The sequence below is a fragment of the Cimex lectularius genome, unplaced genomic scaffold, assembly GCF_000648675.2.
Source record: "Cimex lectularius strain Harlan isolate CLEC.00 unplaced genomic scaffold, Clec_2.1 scaffold127, whole genome shotgun sequence".
NCBI classification, from domain to species: domain Eukaryota; kingdom Metazoa; phylum Arthropoda; class Insecta; order Hemiptera; family Cimicidae; genus Cimex; species Cimex lectularius.
Genome location: NW_019392770.1, coordinates 188,301 through 208,057, shown reverse-complemented (window position 1 = coordinate 208,057; position 19,757 = coordinate 188,301).

The window sequence follows — 19,757 nt, the reverse complement described above, 5'->3', positions numbered from 1 at the left end:
ATGGATTGTTAGCTGTAGCAACAATGAGCAACACAGTGATCGAGTTCATTAACGGCGGCAACAATCCATTATTAAACTTTGTCACGTGTACGTCTCTGTACAGTGCCTGGGTGGCGGGAATTCAAACAATTAAATCATTATTTATTTGATTTATCCTGGACCATAATTAATTCAACCGGATGAAACGCAACACCTCAAATCAAAAAGGAACAGAGATCCCAAGTTTATTATCAATATCAATCTTAAAATCTTTCGATTAATTAAGGTTTTTAGTTGAGATAAAAAAGTCAGTGTCACGAGCGGGATTCGAACCCACGATCTTCAGCTAGATACGCCGTTGCTCTACCACTTGAGCTATCCGGACCTCGATCCACTCGGACACTAACTTCTTAAATTCGGACTAACTTCACTAACTTCTCACTAGCTTCTCGGCATATCTAGCCAAAGATCGTGGGTTCGAATCCCGCCCGTGACAGTGACTTTTTATCTCAACCGAAAACCTTTTTTTTTCTTTTTTTTTTTATTGGCCTTATGATCTTTGCATATTAGCCATGACGAATTCTTATATATGTTGTTCAAATTGGGGGGGTTATCGGGTAAAAAGGGCCAGAGGCGACGGTGGGAATCGAACCCACGACCGCGGCGTGAGAGTTTCTCATGCTAACCACTCGGCTACCGCGGTCCCCCAACCGAAAACCTTAATATATATAGTGGAAGGTTTATGGGCGGACAAACAGCTGAGGTCATCGCCGGCCCTCCGCGTGTATTCCTTCTATTTCCTGTCTTTCTCGCGTATTTTATATTGAACTGCAGCCATTTGAGCATCTCGATCTGGTTACTGACTCTCTGCTTTTACTTGTATATTACGTCGTTATTTTAAAAAGCTAGCCTCTTGTTAGTACCTCAGGTTGTCAATTTAAGAATAGATACACAACATACAATACATAACATATATATCGCCACAAACATAGAAGTCTGGTCACATTCACTCCCCCAGAGTACTCGATATTCCTCGGGGCGGGGTTGAACCCAATCCATTCGCGCTAATAACTTACTTTTACTCTCCAGACGTCACACACTCACCCCAGAGTACTCGATATTCCTCGGGGCGGGGTAGATAACCCCTTCCTTTCATGCTTAAATTATATTCATTCCAACAGAGTAAAATATAAACAACATACAATACTAACATAAAAGTCTGGTCACATTCACTCCCCCAGAGTACTCGATATTCCTCGGGGCGGGGTTGAACCCACTCCATTCGCGCTAATAACTTACTTTTACTCCCCAGACATTACACACTCACCCCAGAGTACTCGATATTCCTCGGTGCGGGATAAATAACCTCCATTCACGCAAATAAATTACATTCATCCTAGTGTATTAACATAAACATCACACAAACACGACACAAAAACTTCAGACACAACACAAGCATAGCACAAAACGAAAACCTTAATTAATCAAAAGATATTAATTGGTCAAGCGGACCACGAAAACTACTGAAATTAATATTTAAAAAAAATAGTTTTTCCTTAATTATTGCAGTAATTGTGGACTTGTACCAGGAGAACTTACGAAACGGTTCATAATCGCATTAAGATATTCGAGGTAAATGTGGGTGTGGGCGTGAATATTGTTATAATATAACAAGGTGTTATTAGTACAGTTTGATCAAAAATCAATAGTTTCACTGTTTCTCCCTTGGTACGAGTAATTTGCCTATTATTACCCTTCATGCTATTAGTGATATCGTACGTTCATCAAAGTATGAATTATTTACTATCTTTATTCGATGTCTATTGAAAGCGGAACAACTTCAAACGCAGTTTTATCATGGGTGTGGCTTCGATGTCTTCCTCCTCTCGCGAACAACCGAAATTGTAATTGTAATATCTGTACCAAATCAATATTATTATCATTTTTATATCGTCCAAGAGGGAAACTGGAATGGGGGGGACGTGCATGATTGAGCATTTGAAAATCAATCCGTTACTTTTTGGAAATTGGAGAATAGACAGAACGTCTTTTATACTCTTTATATTTGATATAGTACGAATTCTTTTAACGAAGATATTGTGTTGGGAGGTAACTCGTTGAAAAGGTGCACTAGGTTGGAAAATGACGGAAATGTTTTCAACATTCAATTTCAGATTCAATTATACGTGGGGAAGTATTGCAAGTCCTCTAAAACAAGGCTGGTCTTTTATGTTCAGCCTATTTTCTATGCGAAACTGCCGGCGACCGATTCAGTTTAAAAACAATAATTAAATGACGTAATTTGTAAAATAACTTCTTGAACTGTTATAAAAAAAAGATATTTCCCTCAAATTTTAAATTAGAGGTGATACGGAATATAAGCATTCCAAGTAAAATTGACGTATATTTCAGCATTTTTTAAATAAAAATAATTTGGCTATAAAAGAATCATGGTATGTTTTGAAACATTCACACATTATTTAAAAGAATAATGCTTTATTTTTTATTTTAAATAACTTTTAATTAGAATTGTAATTAATTTTCATATGGTCTTCTAAAAGCCCAATTATTTTATATTTTAAAATTAATTGCATATGGGTACGAATTTAAATTTAAATGCGTACATTTCATACCATTTACAAATTAAAAAAGGTTAATTTGACGGATAAAAAGGTTAATTTGAAAGTGAATTAGTTTAATGTGAAATAAAAAATGATAATTTGAAGTGAAAAATAGTTAATTTGGTGATAAGCATGGTTAATTTGGAGTAAAAGAGGTTATATTCAAATTAAAATTGGTTAATTTGAAATGAAAAAAGTTAATTCGGAGTTAACCAAGGTTAATTTGAAGATAAAAAAGGTTTATTTGAAATTAAAAACCGTTAATTTGGATTTAAACAAGGTTAACATGAAGTTAAAAAAAGGTTAATTTGAAATTAAAAAAAGTTAATTGGAAGATTACTACACTAATTACACACTAAAAAAGGTTAATTCGAAGGATAAAAAGGTTGATTTGAAAGTGAATTAGTTTAATGTGAAATAAAACATGATAATTTGATGTGAAAAACAGTAAAATTGGTGATAAGCATGGTTAATTTGGAAAGAGGTTATTTTCAAATTAAAATTTGTTGATTTGAAATGAAAATAAGTTAACTTGGAGTTAACCAAAGTTAATTTGAAGATAAAAAAAAGTTAAATTCACTAATTTCGTGTCTGCTTGACCTATTAATATATTACAATTAATTAAGGTTTTTAGTTGAGATAAAAAAGTCAATGGCACGAGCGGGATTCGAACCCACGATCTTCGGCTAGATACGCCGCCGCTGCTCTACCACTTGAGCTATCGTGACCTCGATCCACTCGGACACCAACTTCCCATCTCACGATAGCTCAAGTGGTAGAGCAGCGGCGTATCTAGCCGAAGATCGTGGGTTCGAATCCCGCTCGTGCCATTGACTTTTTTATCTCAACTAAAACCTTAATTAATTGTGATAAAAAAAGGTTTATTTGATATTAAAAACCGTTAATTAGGATTTAAACAAGGTTAACATGAAGTAAAAAAAGTTTAATTTGAAGTTGAAAAAGGTTAATTTGAAGTTAGAAAAGAATAATTTACAAAAAAATATACCTAAATATATTTGGTGTGAAAAAAGGTTAATTTGGATTTAAAAAGATTAAGCTGCAGTTGAAAAAGTATAACGTGCAATAAAAAAAGATTAATTTGAAATGAAAAATGATTAATTTGGTGTTAATCAAGGTTAATTTCAAGTAAAACAAATTCTACTTTGAAATTGAAAAAAGTTAATTTGAAGCTAAAAACATTAACTTGAAGTAAAAAAGGTTAATTTTAAGTTAAAAAAGGTTAATGTGAAATTAAAAAGAAAGATTCATTTGAAATAAAAAAAGGTTTATTTGAAATTAAAAAATTACAATTTGATGTTAAAATGGGTTATTTGAGTAAAGATAAAGCCATTTTATAATTTTTTAAAATTGTTAAAAATTAAAAGAAGAATCCTTTATGTTTTATTGTAATTAATTTTTATGTGATAGTTTAGATTTTAAAAATGTATATTAAAAAATAATCATATTAAAAGAAAAATCGTTTCTTTTTAATGGGCATTAATTTTTATACTGTTTCCCATAAGTTGTGTTATATTAAAAAAATCGTAGATATAAAGGAATTTAATTTTACATGCATATTTTTCAAACCATTTCCTAAGTTTTTTAATACTTTAAAGAAATGGGTATTTGGATTTAACAAAGTGTTAATTTGATGGGAAAAAGCTCTACTTGTAAATTTGAATTTAGTAGGCAAATAAAACGCCTGGAGGGTTCTGATTTTATACGTAACGACGGATAAAGAAATCCTCGGCAAACTGTGTAAGAACGCAGCATTTAATGGTGTGCTCTCTCAAGGCTGTCGCGAGTCCCATTTCAAACTTTGGACCCGTCTTTAATCAGCGAACCATTTGGAGCTCAACGGCACGTGACTAGTGTAGTTGGCAGAAATAACTACTCAGATGTGTACTTCGTTACTTACTTCTTACAACTTTCCCTGTCTTGCAATTGTGCCACGCCTTTAAAGCCGAATATAAACTTTCAGAGCGAAAACATGTCCGCTCGCTCCTTTATTATAATAATGTCAACGTCGACTCTGCCAATGACAATTATAGAATTTCTCTTTCCGTCTCACGTTCACCCCCATGCGTTTACAAAGGGTGTGAAGTTTCAAGGATGAGCTCTTTCCTAATATAAGAATTTATTGCTTGCAGATAGACAAGACAACGCCAAAAATCTTTTTTTTTCTATCTATATTACATCTACAAGTAATCAAACTGTTTATTTTTCACTACTGGATGCAACCAGGGTTTGAATCGGCAGTCAATTTTTTTTGAGTGGCAACTTGAGTAACTGAATAAAGCAACCGACATTTAGTTGTTTAAAACTAGAAAGTTTTTCCTTCATCCTTCTTCCAAACTAGCAATCCTGCAAAAATAAAAGATGCCACTGAACTTTATTTTAATCTGCTAAAAGTCGTACAAACGTAAAGGTTTTTCTGTCAAAAACAAACCTTACTTCAATTTTTTCTAACTGTTTATTGATTGAAGGCACTTTATACACTCCTCATCAAAACAAACGCAACACCCTGACATTTTCGTATATTTACGAGAATATCTGATTTAACGCAAATCAAAAAAAGTACAAAATAAAAAGTTTTATCATTATTAAACAAGAAAATTTGCTAACGTCATGACAAAATATGTTTAAAAAATTAAAGATAAACACTTTTGAGCAGTTTGAGGTTAAATAACACAGAACTCCTAATTTTTTATGTACATACAGTCAATTTAATTGTGTCTCCCTCTTCGTGTTCTCAAAAACTACTCAACCTGGAAAAAAATTAAGCTATATTTTTAAGCATAAGATCTACATCCAATGATTGCAATAAGTGAAGTTTGTTCATTAAAAAAAATTAAACTTGTTTTTCAAAAGGTAACATACATGTCCTCATATGAGGATTCATCAATAATTGAATGGAATGAAAAATGGCGGACACCATGTGATCGGATAATAAAAACGTAGATTTTTCCCTTCAAATTAACGCTTTTCCTGTCAAATTAACCCTTTATGATTTCAATTTACCGACATTTAGTTTAATTTCAAACTAAACCTTTTTAAGTTCAAATTCAATTTTTAAATTTAAATTAATTTTAAACTTTTAACATCACATTTTTACATCAGATTAATCTTTTTTAATTCTAAATTGTATAAACTTATAATTCTATATTTAAAGCATTGAAAAAACTTACAATATGGTATAAAATATAAGTACGTAAAGCCCTGTGTATTTGAATTAGCTTTACTATAAAATATTTGGGCTCTTATATAAAAAACCATAAAACAATTTTAAAAAATTGGGTACAATTAAAATGAACAATTATTAATTATTAAAATAAAGGGTAAATTTTTATATAATAGTAAAAAATTTCTTAACGAAACTGAAATATGAAAAGAAAAATGGGAATTTTATATTAATTTCAATTAAATTGAACTTAATTTTACGTTACGTGTTTGCATTTCATACTGTCTTCTTTTTTGTGGTTTTAAATGATTTTTATTAAAAAAATTTAAATTTAATTTGAACTTAAAAAAGTTAATAGGAATTTTGCAGTTGAAGTTTCAAAATCCTAATGTACTATTTTTTAACTAACTGTTTGTATACAAAAATCGAATTCTCAGGAAGTAAACGTTAATTTTTCACTGAAGATAACTTAGTTTTGAAAAATTCAGTATTTGTGTTTACAGGTCAATTAATATTTTTTACCCAATTAAATCTTTTTTTATTTTAAATTGACCTTTTGAGAACTACATTAACCCATGTTAATTTTTAATTAACCTATTTTTCCATGAAATAAACCATTTTTTAATTTAAAATGAACCGTATTTTCCCATGAAATAAAACCTTTTTAATTATCTTACAATTAATTAGGTTTTTAGTCGAGATAAAAAAGTCAATGGCACGAGCGGGATTCGAACCCACGATCTTCGGCTTGATACGCCGCTGCTCTACCACTTGAGCTATCGTGACTTCGATCCACTCGGAATGCAACTCCCCATCTCAACCTACAACCTTTCGAATTTTCCCTCTTCTTGCCATTTTTCAAATGTCGTGTAATCTATTTGATTCTCGGCGACAAATGAATTGGCCACGGAGAGCTTTAGTGAAGGTATACTACATTTTAAACTTATTAATTTCACTAGTTAATTAATTGTAAGGTTTTAATTGGTCAAGCGAACCACGAAACTAGTGAATTTAATACTTTTTAATTATAATTAACTATATTTCCTTTTACATTAACCTTTTTTATACCACATGAAAATTAATTAAAGCTAACATTAAAAATATTACAAAATTAATTATTCAGAAATCGTGAGATGCTGTCTGGTGTGATGTTGGTTTCAGAAAAACATTTTCTTTATCGTGCCAACGTTTCGATCTTTATTGAGATCATCTTCAGGGCTCAAAGTATTTGTCTTCTTTGCAATTGTGCCATTCTTGCGTGTCGTGTTGAGAGTGCTCACGCAAGAATGGCACAATTACACAGAAGACAAACACTTTGAACCCTGAAGATGATCTCAATAAAGATCGAAACGTTGGCACGATAAAGAAAATGTTTTTCTGAAACCTACATCACACCAGACCGCATCTCACGATTTCTGAATAATTATCGATTAACGGTCACTAATCACCACACATTACAAAATTAAATATAAAAACGAAATTTTCTTTTATTTTGACAGCTTTTAATAATTTTATTAAAAATGTCGAAATAATAAAGGAATCATTTGTTTTATGTTTAATTTGATACGACCTTGAATTTTAATTGTAATTAATTTTCATGTGGTATTTCAGATAAGAACTAATTTTATATCTTACAAAAATGGTAAAATTAAAAGAATAATGTTTTATTTTGATATTTAATTTTATATCATTTTTTTTATCTCAATTGTAATTACTTTTCATATGTTCTTTTAAAAGCCCAATTATTTTATACTTGAAAGAAATTCTCAAATATTAATTAATTTCACTATGCATACTTATATTTCATACCATCTGTCGAGTTTTTTATGCTCTAAAATGGGTTAATTTGAAGTTAAAAAGGGTTAGTTTGAAATAAAAAAATCTAATGTGAAATAAATGAAAGGTTAATTTGAAGTTAAAAATGGTTAATGTTAGATTAAAATGGTTAATTTGAATTAAAAAAGTTAATATAGAATAAAAATGATTAATTCGAAATTTTATAGAGTTAATGTAAAAAGGCTAATTTGACGGAAAAAGCTAAATATCTAAAGTTTTATGAACCGATTTTACCAGTTTTAGCAATTTTTTTTTAAATCAAATTTACCGAGAATTGGACAAAAAACGGGATAAACTTATTAAAGTCCCCATTTAATAATGCTTGGTCCCTCATTTATCTAAATTTAACACAGTCACCTTAATTATTTTTACATTTCACATAAATTCTAATGATATTGTGTCCTACGATATAAAAAACCTAAACAAATATTATTTATGGTTATTATTATTACTTTTTTATAGAAGGAAATCAATCTACTTTAATCTAAAATTTCTCGTTTGAAACAATTATTAATCTGAAGAAAACCAGGGAAAAACGGAAAATCCCGAATTACTTCCAACATAGAGCCTCATAGGGGCAATGTTTATCTTTCTCTAAGAATGGCTTTTATTTTTTTATATTATTTCTGCCGTATAATCCTATAAATGTTCGATGATACCGTCGCACTTACTTTTTAAAGATAAATGCAATACAGTAGGTTATGACTTACTACTTGAAGAGGACACTAGATGAAAAATTAGCAAAACTAAGCCAGCCATTAAAATTAAATAGAAAATCTGTCAAACTTAAAAATACTACTACTACTACGACATTACTATAAATAGTCTATTTTTAATTATAATATAGCGTATTATAACATAATTAAGAAAAATTAAATAAATAAAATAGGTTCATTAAAGCCCAACCTGGCAAAAAGTTTTATGTAAAAAAAAATGTAAGAAAAATCCATCGGAGCAGGGTCTTGATGCTTTTAACGTTAAATATAGCGACAGGGAAGTTTTCATTATTTATCCAAACTCCTTTCTCGTCGTTTATTTGGGAAAAGTTTTGACATACTCGATGAAAATTACATTATTAATCGGCCTTTTGAAAAATGATTTTGTTTAGTAGCACCTGAGTGAGGACGGGCGTGAGGCTTAGCAAGCAGTCGCTGCTTTGACTTAAGGCCTCACAGGAAACGCGGTAATGAATGGCTGAGAGTTGGTGTCCACAGAACAGCGCGTATTTCGGCCGGTGTCCGTGGTGCGACCCAGCCGTGAATCGTTCTCGAACAATGGGAAACGCGGGGAAACTTTTCTAATATAATTTGACAGTTTCAATTTGTCATAGGGCGACTAAGGTCGGACTAATGAAAAAAATTACAACAAAAATCACAAAATCTTAACTGTTTTTCAGTACTCTATTCATGAAGAAAACGACTTCCTATCAATTTTCTTATCTCATTGGTAATGTGTATACTTAGAGCTGTAAGTAATTATGGTGCAAAAAAACTGAGCTACATGTTGTCTCTTCAGGAGCGCACTCTGGTCATGAAAACGAGGATCATGAAAAAGAATAAATCTCCATGTCGCTTGTTGCACTCGTCCACCACACAGTACGCGAAATTTCATAAAACAAATTATGGAAAACTGTACACAATGATATATCTATAAAAGGCCCATTACCGAACGATGACATTAAAAAATTGGAAACAATGAACTTAATCGAATTCATTTATAAAATATAAATATCCGATGAAAAGAAACAACCGGTGGGGGGATAGAAAAAAAGGAAATGTCATATAGTCATATTCGAGTTGGTTAATAGTGTTCCCACATACACGCCGATATTGCAACCGGTTTCGCACTGACTGCCCCTCGAGATTTCATAAATTCGCATTCCGTCTGATGTCTATAAATCACTCGTAGAAAAGGGGGCACCGTGACATGAAAACATTTAAGATACGCTCGTTTAACTCATTCACACCCTGCATGCACTTTCTGTTTACTTCATTTAAACGCTTTATAAACACAGTCTGGGAAATTTGTTTTTCTCCATTTCTTCAAATACAGTTTCCTGAAAAGCGTTTAACTCGTTTAAAATTTATAATTTTTTTGCCTTTAGATTCAGAAAACATTAATGTTTAAAGTATCTTTTTTTCATTAATGTTCTATTTTATGCAGCATTATGTGTTTGTTATTTTTATTTTGTAGCTTGAAACGATTTTGACTAAAATCAGATCTGACTTTATTGTTTATTTAATAGCATTAAATGAGAAAATTAATATATATTGTATTATTTTTGTAATCTATTTGTCAACCGGTTCTTTTTTACATATGGATTACCCCTTTTAACACTTTAAATAATTCTTCTATTTTTTAAAATATACAATAATTGTTCATAAAACAATTAATTTATATTTCATAAAAATTTCTAATTGATATGAGAATTGTACACGATTAAAGCCGGGAACACACTTACCCGATGCAAAGTTATGCGACGCTACCCGATGCTACCCGATGCAAATCCAAAGTCCAATTTTCCATAAGGTTGTATTACCCCCGTGCACATCTGCCCCATGCTACGCAACGCTACCCTACTCTACGCTCTGCGATCCCCACTGTCCAAATTTTCGTCGGGTAGTATCGAGTACTGTCGAAGACAAAAAATCCGGACACTAATATTTTTATTTCAAACTATGTGTATTATTGTCGTTATATTTATTACAACAAACATATTCTGAAATAAACCAAATCAACCTAGATCAAAAATTCATGTTTTTATTTAAAAAAATTAATTTTAATGGTTTGGTAGAAAATTGATCAAAACGCGGGAATACCATTTTTTGATATAATGAATTTAACTAACAATTTATTACATGGATATGCTTATAAAATGTAACTAACAATTTCAAGGTTTACTCATAAAAGTACACCATTTTCGTCTAGTAGCGTCAGAACAGGACACTCATATTTTTTGTAGTTTATTTCAAACTGTGTATATGATATTTTGTCGTGATATTAATTACAACATTCTTATTTTAATATAAACCAAATTAAACGGATCAAAAATTCATGAGGTTTTATAAAAATTATTTAATTATGATGGTTAGGCAGAAAATTTATCAAAACACCTGAATAATTTTATTTAAAATCATTAAGTTTAACAAACAATTTATTACATGGTTGTGCTCATAAAATTTAACTAACAATTTATTACATGGTTGTGCTCATAAAATTTAACTAACAATTTATTACATGGTTGTGCTCATAAAATTTAACTAATAATTTATTACATGGTTTTGCTCAAAATAGTGCATAAAGAACAAATGCGTTACGATTGCGATAGCGATTTGTGATACACGCTGTGTGACTGTACGTGGCGTGCGCTTGACGTCGCATAGATGTGCACGTCGGGTAGCGTCGGGTCACGTAGCGTAGCGTTGCATCGGGCGTTCCTCGGTTAACTGTCATCTGTGGTAACCGATCTCTGTTAATGGTTTTCCTTGAAAATTTTCTTTTTTATGAACCACAGAAATGTTCTCTTATTGCTAAGAGTGGCCTTCCTAATTTCCATAGCCTTCTATCAAGGCTTTTACTTAATTTCTGTTGATTTGCATTTCCTTTTTCTCCCATTAAGTTGTTCCTTACGTGCCTGGTGTCCGGGGTACGTTACCAGCATTTATTTATTTTTCTTAAAGCAAAATTCTTTTTCTTTTTTAATGTGGCTATTGTTTATGCCATAAAATTGATTTAGGCATGTTTTGTTCCGAAGTCTGGAATAATCCGAGATATGATGTCTACTGCCTTCTTGTCCGAAATTCCCCAATGATGCATGATCCACCTTAGCGTTGCGCTATTAGCCAGATTATTTTCGTTATTCCAGACAGTTTTTGAGTGGATCTCGTATATTTGAACAGCATTTAGAGCTGGCTGTCTGATACTATTATTATTGTTACACTCTTGAGATGTCTATTTGTCTAGTAATTTGGCCTGAAAGATGGTTGTGGGTCCCAAGACTATGTGGAACTTATTGTTTTTGCTCAATTTCGTACTGCTTTTCATCTTTGAGATCAGATAAACTATAGAAGCCTTCCAGGGTTTTCGTTTTCTTCTTTTAAGGAGAGACAAGTGCGATCTTATCCAAAAGGGAAAAACTCCTCCACTTTGGTAAATTTTTCTCAAAGAATCACTGAATTTTATTGCAGGCACAATTTGCATTGTTTACCAACGTTATTGACTTAAATTTACTACTTTATATTTTGTAATATTATCACCTATTCTTATGCATTATACAATGGATTTTCTATAAATTTACTCTTTGATTGACGAGGTTCTGAATCCAGATGAAAGGTAGAAGACTGAAATAGAGTGTTGGCTATTTGTAAACTAATTAGCAGAGTTTTTCTCTCCGAATCTGCCCCATTCACCGGACCATCAGGTTCCATTTATCCACCCTTCGCCTAATACTGGAATTATTCGTTTTTTCTTAACACCAATGAATTTTTTATAACTTTTAAATAGCATCAGTTAAAACGGTTAAGTTTTATTATCAGCCCGCTGATTTCATCACAAGAGCCAGCCCGGTGAACAATAAGCTATATTATTTAAGAAATTGGCGATAGTGACTCACAGAAATAACAAAATGATATAATTTCCGATTAAATCCGCTTCTTACCTCAAATTATTCAGCTTTAAAGATAAGCTAATTATATCGATAATTTTAACCCTTAAACAATAACAAATTTGTCTTTACGTAATTACAAAGTGTTTTGCCTAGTCAGCTGTGCTGTTTAACAATATTTAGCATTTTTTAAGCACTTCAAGCAGAGAGTCAGTAACCAGATCCAGATGCTCAAATGGCTGCAATTCAACACAAAATACGCGAGAAAGACAGGAAAGAGAAGGAATATACGCGAAGGGCCGGCGATGACCTCAGCTGTTTGTCGGCCCATAAACCTCCCACTTTTATANTATTTAAGTACTTCAAGAGTTGTAGGGAGTTGATCTCGCGGCCAAAGATTTATTTTGAGATGGCTCCAAACCTGTCACTTGGGTTAATTTCATGACTTTGCTGGACACTCAAGGCTATAAATACCTGTATGCATGTTGCTTTTGTGGTTCATCATTATTATGCATTATCGTAAGCAATGATTCAGAGCTTAAGTAAAAAACATGGTATTGTAGGATCATCGCCACATATGTTAAGTCATTCAAGCGTTCCATGGATTAGAAGTCAATAATTCCCAAGAAATGCCTCGCCGGAACCTGAGAAACCATCCTCCAATTATTTCACGTTTTATTAATAATATTTACAGGGCCAAAGCCCGCGCAGGTGCCCCTTATGCAGAGAAAAGTTGCTCGATGTGTCGTGCCTTGGCTCCATACAGAAAGCTTGTAGGCATGCCGCCGGACTTAAGAAGAGGACTCGAACACGGTAGCGAGTTTCAGATTCCCCTGTTCCGCTTTTTAGGGGAAATTGGGTTTTTTTATTGTATATAATATGTCTTATGTGTTGTCTGTCTATATGTTTGTCTGAGTGAATGTATTTATTAGCGTGAATGGCAAGAGGTGAGGGTGTCACGTCATCATCGCCCCTCGAACGTTGAGAGCGAATGAGTAGTGTGTTCCGGTCGATGGCGGAATTTTTATACTAGTACTCCATCGAACCCAATCTAGATTAGTTTAAGTATAGGTCGGTGGAGGAATATCAAGTACTCCGCCGACCAAACGGAATGAGTGTACTGTATGGATGTATTTATGTGAATGAATGTAGTGTTTGAAAGGGTAAATAGAATATAGTCTTAATTGGGGGCTGAAATGACATACATGTCGAAAGTACCAGTCAAAAAAAAAAAAATAATAATAATATTTACACATTTAATTATTCTTTCATAAATCTCTGACACGATAGGATGTAAATGACATCCAATAAACTTTGTTATAGTGGATAGATAGAAGTAAAATTTTATCTGTGCGGGTCAATTTTATAGGGGGGCTGTCTTTCTCTAAACAAAATAAAATTAGTTTTAAAAATAAATGTGTTAGAGAATAGGATTTTTATAATTTGATTAACTATTAAAATAATAAAAAAATAAAGCTATCGACGTATCCATTTCCCTGGGCAGAGATTGGCGATTTTACGAGATCACAAATTGTGAGAGTTAGCAACTCGCAATAACCGCGAGATGTAGCAATATAGGAAATATGGAATGATCCAGTGGCTCGTTTTATCGCTGCTGTCACACGATTTACGCTTATTGTTTTTGTTATTTTTAATTGCGGTTAATACTTAGAGTTAACCAGAGATTAATTACTTTCCGGAAAATTCGGTTAAACGTGTGCGTTTATTTTGAATAGTCATTTTCTGTTGAGATTTCATGAATCTAATTTAACCCTTTATTTAAACAATAATAAAATCAACTTCCTCAGGATATCATTTATACTCGAAATACTCATTTGTAGGTAATACAACTCATGGAAAAATTAATGTAGTACTTTTGGTTGTTTAGCGGACGGTGAAGAAAAAGAAATAGTGGCCGCAAAATTCGATAACTGAATACAGATGGGTGTAAACTACAATTCGATTAAAATTAGATACATTTCAACCAAAACTTTCCATAAAAAAGATTAACTAATTGAAGGAGGTAATTAGGTTAATAGACTACTAAATATAATGGATTTAATAAGTAAAACGAAATATAACTTCACTAACAGTTCCCCGTGGCCTTTTCATTTGTCGCCGAGAATCGAATCTTGATTTCACGACATTTGAAAAATGGCAAGTAGAGGGAAAAGTCGAAAGGTTGTAGGTTGAGATGGGGAGTTGGAGTCCGAGAGGATCGAAGTCACGATAGCTCAAGTGGTAGAGCAGCGGCGTATTTAGCCTAAGGTCGTGGGTTCGAATCCCGCTCGTGGCGATAGCTTTTTCATTTCAACCAAAACTTTCCATAAAAAAGATTAATTAATTGAAGGAGGTAATTTGGTCAATAGACTACTAAATATAATGGATTTAATAAGTAAAAGGAAATATAATTTCACTAACAGCTCCCCGTGGCCATTTCATTTGTCGCCGAGAATCGAATCCTGACTACACGATATTTGAAAAATGGCAAAAAGGAAGGAAAATTCAAAAGGGTTAGGTTGAGATGAGGAGTTGGTGTCCGAGTGGATCGAAGACACGATAGTTCAAGTGGTAGAGCAGCGGCGTATTGAGCCGAAGGCCTGGGCTCGAATCCCGCTCGTGGCACTAACTTTTTAATTTCAACCAGAAACCTTACATTAAAACATTAATTAATTGAAAGAACTAATTTGGTCACAAGACCACTAAATATAATGGATTTAATACATTAGTTACTTCGTGTTGTGCTTTATATGATATTCCAAATACCATGAGCTGTATCTCATATTTGAAGGTATGTCAACAATTTTCGTTCCGTTCCTATCAGTTCCATGAGCCAGCAAGGTTTTAGAATTGTTGACACCATTTCCTCCGCTCTAGACATGAATAAGTATTGATTGGGTGAGTTTCGGAATTGGACGTTCCTTTGGATAGGATCTGCTACCCATGTAAAACATAAACTCTTCCTTATTATCTAATCTACAAGTACACCAATAGTTAACCGTTACAAACCGGCGTCCTAAAAGGGAGCTTTCTTGGTCCCATTTTTTGTTCCATTTATACTACTTTCTTATACATTCCAATACAATCATTTCCACCTGTGCGGTGATCCCGCAATTTTCTCTTTTAACCTCCTTCATCGAAGAACATCTTGAGTTTAATAAATACTGGTACAAAAATTCGAGGATAAGACTGAACTGGGAAAAATGTATTATAAAACCAGTCTTCCCCACTGTTCATCAATTTTCACGCTTGTTACTTAAGACTATTTGTAGACACCAGAAGTGGAATCCCCTACACAAGGAGACAAAAATTTAACAGTAGACTAGGCCAATTACGAAGACTTTTATTGGCAATCTGTTCTGAAAGGGGGGCAACTAACCATCCAACATCATGTATATTCATTCCTTTTAACCCGTAGCCCTCAGACATACAAAAGGACTACGCACCAACCTTACTTTTGGTATACGCAACGACCTAAATATTGCTATTCCCCACGACCTGATTTGTTGCTTCTAAAAATTAAACAGCAAATTTTGATACATACTGACCCTAATTCTCAAGCCATGTATACTCTTTCATATTGAGTGCCAGCGTTGGAAAAGTAGGGTTTAATAACAATAAAAATGTGACTGTACTCTATCCGAGACATCACTGCAAGCAAATTGGACATACGGAGTGGAACGTTCAGGTCGTGCCGATTCATCCGATATCCCTTAATTGCATCAGCCCTGACACACGTGGCGTTTATTTGAGCTGTTTTTCTTGTTTGTTCCCCACTTTCTTGAGGGGTTGTTCGTTTGTCAGTCTTCTAATTTACTTTTATGATGCAAAAAATAGACGTGGAGAAAAAAATTTGTAATGCGGCATTTTATTTTACTATGTAACTCGTCAAAACTGCCCATTTACAACCTGGTAATGTTAAAACATTCTTCAGGGTGTTTCCTCATCTCTGAAAACAAANAGCAAAACCGAAGCGGTAAACGCTTCGGTCAAAACCGCTCCGTGTGTCAGCGCCCTTAATCCTGCTAAACAAAAGTTCTCTGGCAAACTGTCAAATCCTCAATATTGCCTTTTTCAACAAGCTTATTTGTACACGCTTCCAAAAGTTACACAGCAAGCTTTCGATCCATCCCCATCCTACTTCCCCATCCTGAGTTCTATACCACAGAATAGAACAAAAAAACGTATAAGAGGATTAACTCTGCTGTTGCTAAGATAGAGTATACCTAAGACTCTCACCAAGTCTGGCAAACTTACTGATACAATTAGAGAGGATTAAACTCAGAGGAGTGAGATAATTATTAAATGATGACCGCATTTGTCGGTTATGCAGTGGGAAGGAAGTAACAGCCATCCATATAAATTTCGAATGCGCAGCAACCGCACAACGGAGACATAAGCTGGGATTCAGAAAACCCAGTGAGATTAGATCTTTTTTTTTTTTTTTTTTTTTTTTTTTTTTTTTTTTTTTTTTTTTTTTTTTTCCATGACACGTTGAATTTNTTTTTTTTTTTTAATTGGCCTTATGATCTTTGCATATTAGCCATGACGAATCTCTTATATATGTTGTTCAAATTGGGGGTTATCGGGAAAAAAGGGCCAGAGGCGACGGTGGGAATCGAACCCACGACCGCGGCGTGAGAGTCTCTCATGCTAACCACTCAGCTACCGCGGCCGAGTGTATTTACTAGCTCAATATTTATTCATTTATTTACTTTTTATATGTGTTATTAGTTGTACTTTATCCATAAAGTTAATCCTTTTTAATTTGGATTTAACCCTTCTCCTTATCACATTTAACCTTTTTATTTTGAAATTAACTGCTTTTAATTTCAAATTAATTCATTTTAACTTCAAATTAACCATTTTTAATTTGGATTTTACCCCTTTTAACGACAAATGAACCTTTCTCAATTTCAATTTAACCCCATTTTGACTACAAATTAAACCTTGTTTTTTCAAATAAATCCTTTCAACCTTTTACTGCATTAAAAACATTGATGCAAAAATTGTGATGATATGAAATGTTCGTGTGTAAGGTAAAATTCCTGTACTGTTAAGAATTTGTTTTATATATGCAACGTTTACAATTAAATATAAATCCATAATATTTCGTGATCCGATTGACCAAATAACTTCTTAAAAAATGGCAAAAAGGAGGGAAAATCAAAAGGTGCAGTTGAGATGAGAAGTTGGTGTCCGAGTGGATCGAGTCACGATAGCTCAAGTGGTAGAGCAGCGGCGTATCAAGCCGAAGATCGTAGGTTCGAATCCCGCTCGTGCCATTGACTTTTTTATCTCAACTAAAAACCTTAATTAATTGTAATATATTAATTGGTCGAGCGGACCACGAAATTAGTGAATTTAATAACTTCTTTAGGTTCTTTAGGATCGAAGTCACGATAGCTCAAGTGGTAGAGCAGCGGCGTATTTAGCCGAAGGTCGTGAGTTCGAATCCCGCTCGTGCCATTGACTTTTTTATCTCAACCAATACCTTACATAAAAATTATATATTATACAATAGATTTTATATATACAATTGAAATGAAAATTATATAAAATTAAGTATAAAAACAAATGCCCTTTTTTATATATTATTATTACATTATAGACACATTATACATACATTGCACACCATCATCATTATCATTCTGCTAGTCTAGCTCGCCGAATTGTTGTTGAGTGGGCTAACTCTACGTTGATAGAGAAATTCATATTTCAATCCACATCACTCAAAGAACGTAAATTGTTTGTAGACTGAAATTGATTTTTTGTTCATTTTTCTAAGCGTGCATTGACTTGTCCGGTTCTGCCACAAAAATCTTTTCTCATAAATGTTATACTTTCAAAGATTCACCACGTCGTGTTCTAAAATTGTAGCAATTAGTGGAAAAGGGTTATAATTATCGAGTGAGCGAACTAGAGTCTGAGGCCGGCTAAGCCCTCACACAAGTGTGAAACTATCGGCTTTCTCTGGAGCCATTTCTACGGCCATTTTCTCGGATTTCCCTACACGAGAAAACTACACGGGTTTAAGCACGTTTTACAGTTTAAAACGACGCTGTGTTAAGTAAACATGAATTTTATGATTTTTTAAGGGTCTTTCGACAAGAAGGTCATTTCAGCTTTTTCACTCCTATCTTAAATATATTATTTCTTATTTATGTACCGCGGAGGTACACACATGATCAAATATGAGATATCTACAAGTATATACAATAAAAGAGTTTGTGGGGGACACAAAATCTCGCTTTCGTGTTCCACCACAATTCTCATATACTGTTGCATTCCTACACGCATTCTATATAGAAGCAAGGCATGTCACCCTTTAAATAAGTAGACCCTGTGACCATTATTTGATACTATTTTAAAGCTAACTATTTATTTTTTACAATTGAGAATGGCCCAGAAGACCATGTTTAATTGTTAGGATTATTTAATATTCCGCCATCTTTTCGTGTAAAGGTTAATACAGTGTATGTTTACCATATCATTCCTCGTGTTTGTGGGCATGTGGACTGTCTGTCAGGGCCATCTCGCAATCTTTTATGTTTGATTATTACCATTTTTGGCCCTGCTTAGATGAGGATAAACTGCTTTCTTCGAACCTCGGATTGTAGCAAATCCAAAATTCACGTAATCTACTGTTTTATGTTATAAGTAAAACCTTTCGTTAAAAGGTGTTTTTCACTAATGCGTGACCTGAAGTTTACATTCAATTTTGCGTAAAAAGTTTTTTCATGCTAAAGTTTTATTGATTCTTGATATGTATTTATTTTAATTAATCAATTTATTTCAAACGACAAATCTCTGAAAAGACAAAATTGTCTGTTTTTCTGAATTTGGAGTTTTAAATATTCTCCTACAGCAAAAATGTTTTATTTAAAGAATCAACAAAAATGTGAAATACGATTTTTTTTAAAACAACGTTTGTTTAAGACTGAATACAAGTCATTTTAAGGCTAATTAAGTTATACCTGATTGACAATACAAAACACTGGACAAAGGTTTTCAATAGAATTGCTCTCGTGAAAAAAATAGGTAAAAAGTACATAGATTTTATTTCTCATTATTTTATTGTTTTTATTAAGCAGATTAGATTACATCATTGGATTGAAAAAGAAAAAAAATGGTTTTAAAGATCAAAGAAGAAGATAGTGTAGGCGACCATGAAGAAGGCGATGCGTGTCATGACGAAAAACAATGCCATCCCGATCATGAAAGATTCGACACGTTTCAGGACGAAACATGCGTACTCCTCCGGGTACGGGTGGTCTTCTCCGGCGGATTTCTTCAATATGTCGTAAAGGACAGGCCTCAGGAGGAAGATGTGCAGGCAGACCATTAGGAGGAATTTCTCGACCTGGAGGACCAAGAAACCGTTGAGAAGAGCGAGTTGGTCCTGCTGGTTCACCGTCATTTTCGGTTGGCAAAACGTCGACTGAGTGTTGTTTGGAGTTTGGATCTAAGCCTTGTGTGATTCAGTTCTTTATCCCTTGTTAGTTATCAAAGTCTGACTTGTAACTGAAGTAAGAAA